The sequence below is a fragment of the Cupressus sempervirens genome, chromosome 8, assembly GCF_028749045.1.
Source record: "Cupressus sempervirens isolate cs-2001-9-10 chromosome 8, ASM2874904v1, whole genome shotgun sequence".
Lineage (NCBI taxonomy): Eukaryota > Viridiplantae > Streptophyta > Pinopsida > Cupressales > Cupressaceae > Cupressus > Cupressus sempervirens.
Window position 1 is genome coordinate 213,339,954 of NC_143125.1, and position 7,794 is coordinate 213,347,747.

Consider the following 7,794-nt stretch of genomic DNA (forward strand, 5'->3'; position numbering starts at 1 on the left):
TAGATGGGAGCAAAAAGGATTACAAATCTAGAACCTACTATTCGTAAGCTTTCTAGAGTCACATGTTTCAAGTCATTGGACTACATCAACCTAGTTGTAGGACATCTTGCCAAGTCAACCTAGTCCTTTAGTCTTAGATTTTGGGGATATTTTTGGGTTTTGTTCCTTTAGTCATTTTATTCCAAGATCTATGGTCAAAAGTTTAGATAAAGATCAAATCTTTGAGTTTTAGAGAAAAATCACATCTTCCTCTTTACATTTAGAGGTGAGTACCTAATATTTTATTTTCCTTCTTAGCATACATCTACTTTCAGATATTTATTGGGCTATTTGTATGTATTTCAAATCTATATTTGTTATATTTCTTGTTTACATTGCATGAAAGAGAACTTGCTAGCGTACTTCCTTGAAATGTTTCTAGATTTTGTATTTGCATTCGTTTATCCTCTTTGGGGGGTTTTGCTAATAAAATTTAAGGCTTATCAAAATTTATTCTTGTAATCCCCTCTTTCTCTTGTATTGAATGGCTTAGGGAGAAATTTTTTAACTTGCTTAGTCTTGTTTGCATTGTTTATCATTAGTGTCATTTCCCCTCTGAACATTTTGGTGAACCTGATGGGAACACTCCTCTTGTTTGATATTGGTAGTTAGATATTTATTTTATGCATTGCATTCATAAATTTATATATACAAAACTATATTGCATTATTAGGATTACTTTGTGTTTTACATTTATGTTTTTAATGATTTTTCTTTGCTTCAAGATGTATGATTTATTTCATGAGTATTGTGATGATGTGGATATTCCTTCTACTCTTCATCACAAGGTTAAGTTTATCTATGACAATATGATGTATACTCTTCATGCTCACATTAATTACACACATCATCATAAGGAAAATAACCTTCCTTTATACCATATCCTTAAAATATTTCTTTAAGTTGGTCTTGTGGATTTCCCAATTAATTATAATAGGACCTTGTTAGGATATTACAATCATTTTACAATTGCACAACATTGTTGGCTCACACTCTTTACAACTTTTCACACTTGCAACCTTGGACCTTGCACACTCATTGAAATTATCATCAGGATATCTACTATCACTATCTAACTTCTCTTATCATGATTCTATCCCTATTAAGAGATACAATCCAAACATAAAAAATCACTTATCATGTACTTGATTTACATACTATCCTCTATAATTATTTAATAAATTTTGCATGTCTTTGACTCTCTGTATGCACACTTGTCCACTTCATTAGGACACAGTGTAGAATATGTTCTCAACTACGCATGACCTAATCATCAATGTGAAATTTTAATGACCTCATTCTCTATCTGCTACTCTGCTAGTCTCCACAAAAATAATATTATGTTGACATCAATGACAAACACAGTCATGAATGTAACATGTCAATCATGCTATCTATCTATCCAATGCTTAGGATACTCCCCCAAAGGAATACCATAAATATTCATGCTAACAATAAAAACCTTATTTTCATCATTGATCAACTTAGGTCCTTGTGCATCATCACCTTCACTAGTCAACACAGTCTGTTTCTCGACAACACTCATATTTTCTTGTGCTTGACTATCAACACAATTTACAATAACAACCAAAATAGGTGTCTATTCAATAAATTGAGAAGTTACCTATGTATAAATTTTAGGATATTCCTTCACTTGTACCAACACTGGATTGGTGTTCATCAACACCTCTTTTGCTAATTTTTGTGCAGGAGCTTTCTCCTTCTACTCTAGTTCGGTCAACATTGTCTTCTCTAATTCTTTGTTTTCACGAGTCCAGTCTTACTATTGATCTTCTATGGTGACTTTTTCTATTTTTTTTTTCAATTTCTTCATTCTTTGAATTGTATCAACTAGTTTCTCATCATCATTGTCATATATATGCCATGCTCTACTTCACCTACCTCCTTCTCTTCCTCATCTTTGCTTTCTTCATTATCAAACACTAGGCCATAGATCTTCTTCCATATCAACTTTCTCTCCTCAAATACTTCCTCAACAACTCTATTCTTGAGTGATGTGTATGTTCTTCTTTTGGGAAAAATTATTTTTGTATGGGTCCTCACTACTAAGCAATTTTGTTGCTTAGTAATTTCAGAGAAAGTTTGGGCTAAAGAAGCTTCTCTTGTTTGCCTTGCAGTTACCAAAACCCATTTCCATTTAGCATCAAATTTATTTTATAGCTCTTATGGAATCATATTACCTAATTCTATAGGTGTATACTCAAAATTGACCATCATATCTAACACTTCTTCCTCTACTTGGCTTTTATCAACATTACTTGGTGCATCATATTTTATGAAATGAAAACTTGATAGTCATGCACTACTCCTTATATTCTCACGTACATAACCTATATCTTGTGGCTTCTTGTGTGTAGCTATTTTGAATTGACTAAAGTCATTTGACTTGGTCCACTCTGCTTCCTCTTGTTCATCACCATTCTTAACCACAAGCCCTCTCCTTGGTTTCTTCATTGATTTTCTTGGCTCTTCTTCCTTAGAGGTCACCTTCATCTTTATTTGAGCTGGCTTTGTTATTTTGACAACTCCTTTATTTTGAGGTGTGGAAATTGTAGTTCTAGTTTCCTTGGTTCTTTGTCTTGACACCCTCATTGGAGTGGGTGTCACTTCTATAACAATCTTCTTTAGACTCTTCTTTACCTTAGGCTTGGAAAAAATAACTTGTTTCACTTTAGTAGCATAGGGCTTGACAACAACTATCTCCTTGCCTTTACCTTCTAATTTTTTATCTTCTTCATTTTCTTCTTCTTCATTATCATCATCTTCTTCATCATTGCTTAGTTCTTTAACTTTCCTTGTGTTATCTATAGTGGTGCTTCACCAAATGTTCCTTCAAGTGTCTTTATCATCTTCTTTCTTTTCATTTCCATCTTTGGCACTTTGGTTTCCATCATGATTTTAATCTTGGTTGTCTCATATGTTTTAAATGGTTCAACATCTTTGTCAATAGGCTCATCCAATTATGTAGTAAGGGAAGTTACTACTTCATCAATATTTATTTCATAGCCTAATGGCCTCAACCATCCAATTCTAGGTGTAATAGCCTAAATATAGGTCCATAGTGTATCAACTTAGAAAAAAATATTGTCACAGTATCTATCTACTAATGATTTAGGTATCCTAAACCTATTTTTTATCTTATTTTTGAATTCTTCAGAGTATTCATCCATTAATTTCTCAAAATTATCTCATAGTTGTTCGATAAACTCATTAATCTACTTAGTTACAAGTTTCTTCTTACTCCAAGTCACATTGCCAATAGTAGGGAATGAATTTTGCACATAAAAGAATATGCAAACCAATAGTGAGCCAAAATTACACATGGTTATCTTTTCCTTCCTGATGCTTTTTAGGTTCTCATCTAGTTGTTGAAGTTGCAAGTCGACAAGATCATAAGAATGATCTTTCTTCATAATCTTCCATGCCACCTGAACTACAACACATGGTACACTTCTAGGTTTGTTGGATTGATATAATTTTTGAATCACGACCCTTACTACAAAGTATAGCTCAAGATCTACAATGGTAGAGATAAAAATTCCCTCTTGTTCTATTTTTCCAAAGTATTTTCTTCAATCACCTCTCTACCCTGACAATGAATAGATTTGACCCTATCAAGAACAAGGTATCCCATAACATGGTGAATAATTTGCCTGGCAATTTCAACCAATCCTCCTTATAGCTATAGCTTCATGTCATGTATGTGACTCAAGAAAACTTTGATCCACTCTGCCTTGAAATCCTTAGGAAAATTTAGGGCAAGAGTTAACCCTTTCTTAGCAATATGCTTATGTTCTTCCTTTAGTTTTCCATCAACACAATTTTTTTCATATGCACTTTACAATTCAAAGTCCCCTATTTCACCAATATGTTAAGATTAAACCACAAACATAAATAAGAATTTCATGAAAATATAAACCATATCAAAAAATAATAGATCACACAGAAAAGAACACAAGACACCAAGATTTAACGTGGTTCACCCAAACCCTAGGCTATGTCCACCAAATAGAAAGTCTAATATTTTACGATCCAGTGATTACAACATGATTACAATATGTAATCCCTTGTAGCTCAATATTTTCACAAGAACCAATATTTGCATCACCTTATGAAATAATCCCTAACCCTAAGCCCTTTTATACAAGTATTTTTACCACTTTACAATTATAATTAATAATTACATGTCAGCCCCAAAGAATTTATGATGTATCGTACTTCCCTGATCAATCACCACAAACTAACACAATATTACACATATAGAAACATATGACATCATGGATTAAGATAAACCTAGGTGGAATAGATGATAGGGCTCCATAGGCATACCCTTTTACTACTATTTCATGGTATGCTTTGAACTTAGGAGGATTACATGTTTCATTATGAATCAACTGAATACTACTAACCTTAGATGATGCCCCTTTCTCCATAGTTGCAAAACTTGATGCCATTGTTCATGAATAGGGTTTGATTAACAAACCCTACTTCACTCGGTAATGACACAACTACTAAATCAACCTGATTATCAAAGGCACATTGAGAAATCTTTGCTCAAATTACTGCACAACACTTTGGAATCACTTGAATGCATGGTATGAAAAATGACTTTTGAAACTCGATACATACCCAAAACATTCAAAATTAGGGCCTTATAAATGTGTCATACATACATATAATGGGTGCATAACAACTATCTTTGTCCACCTCTATAAAAATCAACAATCAAACTTCCTTAAGTTTCACTCGATCGATACCACTCCAATCTTCAACTTGGTCTATGTTCCAACTTAGTGACTATAAAAACCAAGTCTTTACTAGAATTTAAAGACTCCAACACTAGCACTCGAACATCACATGTTATTCAACTCAACTTAGGATACATTTCTTGGTTCAAACTTTAGATTTGTCCTCATGCATCTACTATCATATTGATCTGGAATTTTATGCAAAAAATATTAAGAACTAACATATAATATTGTAGTTTGAAAGAAAATTCCATACATACCTCATTATTTAGTTTGAGATGGGGGAATCATCTAATCCATTGGATTGGGTGATCATAATCTCACCATTTGCATTATCGCTTTCATCTAATTTCGTCTTCCAAGTTTAATTAATACGAGTTCTTACTTTTTTAGTATTGACCTTTTCTTTTCCATTGTTATCTTCAACATTAGGTGTTGAAGCTTGGGTTCATACAATCCTTTCTTAGGTGACCGACCTTCTAGCAATTGAAACATATTGGTAAAAAATTTCTCCTATTTCCAAATTTTCCTCTAAGATGTATCCTAGTAAATTTTTTTGCAACATGTCCATACTTTCCACAATATTGACAATTCACCCAAGTATTGTAATCCCAATTAATGATATTTCCTTTCTTAGGTACTTTTCCTTGAACTTTAGATCTCTAATTATTCTTTAATTTAGATGTGCAATCTTGTGCCTTATGACCATACTTCTAATATGTATAACAATAACCTTCAAATCTAGAAGTAGTTGGTGTCTTACTGACCTTTGATCTACTCCCATGTGCTTGATGACCTTGTTTGTAACAATTGAAATAGTAATCATTAAATTTAGGTTTAGGATTTGACTTACCAAATTTTATCCTATAGACATTTGTTGTATGGCTTGGTTTTCCATAGTGATAGCATGTAGGCTTCTTGTTCTTTGGTTTTGCAGTCACATTCCTTTGTTCTCCTTTATTTGATGACTCTCCTTTCTTACCACTAGATAGGAACTCGACATAGCCTAGTCCAAAAGTTTCATGAGGTCTCCTTGGTGGATTCATCATTTCATTGAGAAATTTCATATCCTCTTTAGGTTTGTTCAACATTTTATTGAATTCCTTTTCAGCTTTCAATTCAGTCTCTAGTTTATTGTTCTCAAATATCAAATTAGAATTTTTTTCCACCTTTCTAGAAATCTCATGATTAGCATATAGTAAGTGATTGACCATGTTAAATTGATTGTGAATCAACATCTGTACCTCATTTATCCTTTCATCAAGACTTATAGTCATTTGTCTCTTGTCTTCATCAACTTTTACTCTATCCTCTTCAACCTTTTTCTTTCATTCAATTACTTCACATAGTCTTACTTATTATATCTCATGTTCCCTTTTTAGTGCTTTAACTTCTTCATTCCAATTTTTTTCTTCTCCAACAGATCTACTATTGCTACATCAGATTCACTATAATTGCCTTAGTCAAACAATTCTTCAACAATCTCTTCTTTGTATTGGGTGTGATTTTGTTGAATTTTTGTCTGTTTCCTTCTCTTCAAGGATTTCCTCAATGTCTCCTTTGCATTATTGAATTGTTCAAATGTAATTTAAACATCAAACTTTTGGTTCTCAATGATAATTCCTAGTTTGCAGGCTTCTATCTTTAAGATCTTTAACTCCTAAGTGGTTAAACTTCTACCAAGAGTAATGGGCTCTAATACCATTTGTTGGAAATCTAATAGGGAAAAAAAGATTGGGGGGCGGGGGGGGGGGGGTGAGTGGCCAAATTAGGATCTATGAAACTTTAACACTTCAAACATGAACCACATTTGAATTCTGCATTGCAAGCCTTCATTTAAACCTTAAGCTCCAACCAATGCAATCATGTACTTCAACATAACATTAGATCTCATATCTAATTGCATGAATAAAAATCATAAACACATAACACACTTGAGACAAATATTTTGTCATGTAGAAACCCTCCAAGGTGAAGGTAAAACTATGATGGGGATGACACCCACAAAATCTTCATTACCACAACAATATAGCATGCCTGTTAAGACAAATATGTTTGATCACTTATGATGATCTACCCTATGAGGGATCAACACTATTAAAGGCTTACAAGACTATAAGGTCTACCTTGATTAAAGGATTTTACATCACAACAAAGTGAGTACTCTATTAGGATATTTACATAGGCCTATTAAAGATAGTCTATTAAGAGATTTAAACTCAAAACACTTGTTAGAATGTTTAATACCAAATCCTTTGGTATGCAATTTAATGCAGATAACATATCTCCTCTATCCAATATGATATCACCTCATTGTGGCTAGTCTTCAATGACTTCTTATTGTATTTCTCAGTCTTCTCTATCTTTCACCTTTGACTCACCTCAAAAATTCAAATCCAAAACACCTCTCAATCATACACTCTTCTCATTACATTTAAATTATTTTTAAGAACCTCCTTATATAGTTTTTTAGTGAAGCTTCTAGATCATAATCAACGATCTAGATTCACCCCTTTTTCCATTTTCTCATTTTAATTTTCTAATTAGTGGATTTCCTTTCATAGGGATTAATGATCTTCATTATCACACATAATCATCTCCTTAATTAGCTCCTCAAATTGTAAAAATCACTTTGATCTTGACAAAAATGGTTTATATAAGTTTTTGTGCAACTACAAACTCATATACAAAAACTATTTTATTCAGTACTAATAGTCCTCTGATGTTTGATGCATATTATTCTTCATGTTGTTCCTGGGCCTTAACTCTACTTGGCTTATACTATAAGGTTTCTCTATCTCTCTTGGCATATATTGTATCCTAAATCACTCGACATTCACTAAACTGTTTGGTGAATCTTAAGTGTACTTGACATGAACTGAATATGCACACTTTACACAATACTTTCTTAGTCTGTATAGTGTCTTGGTCACAATGGTGACTAACCAACATTTCCTAGAAAATGACTAAGTATTTTGCACTAATA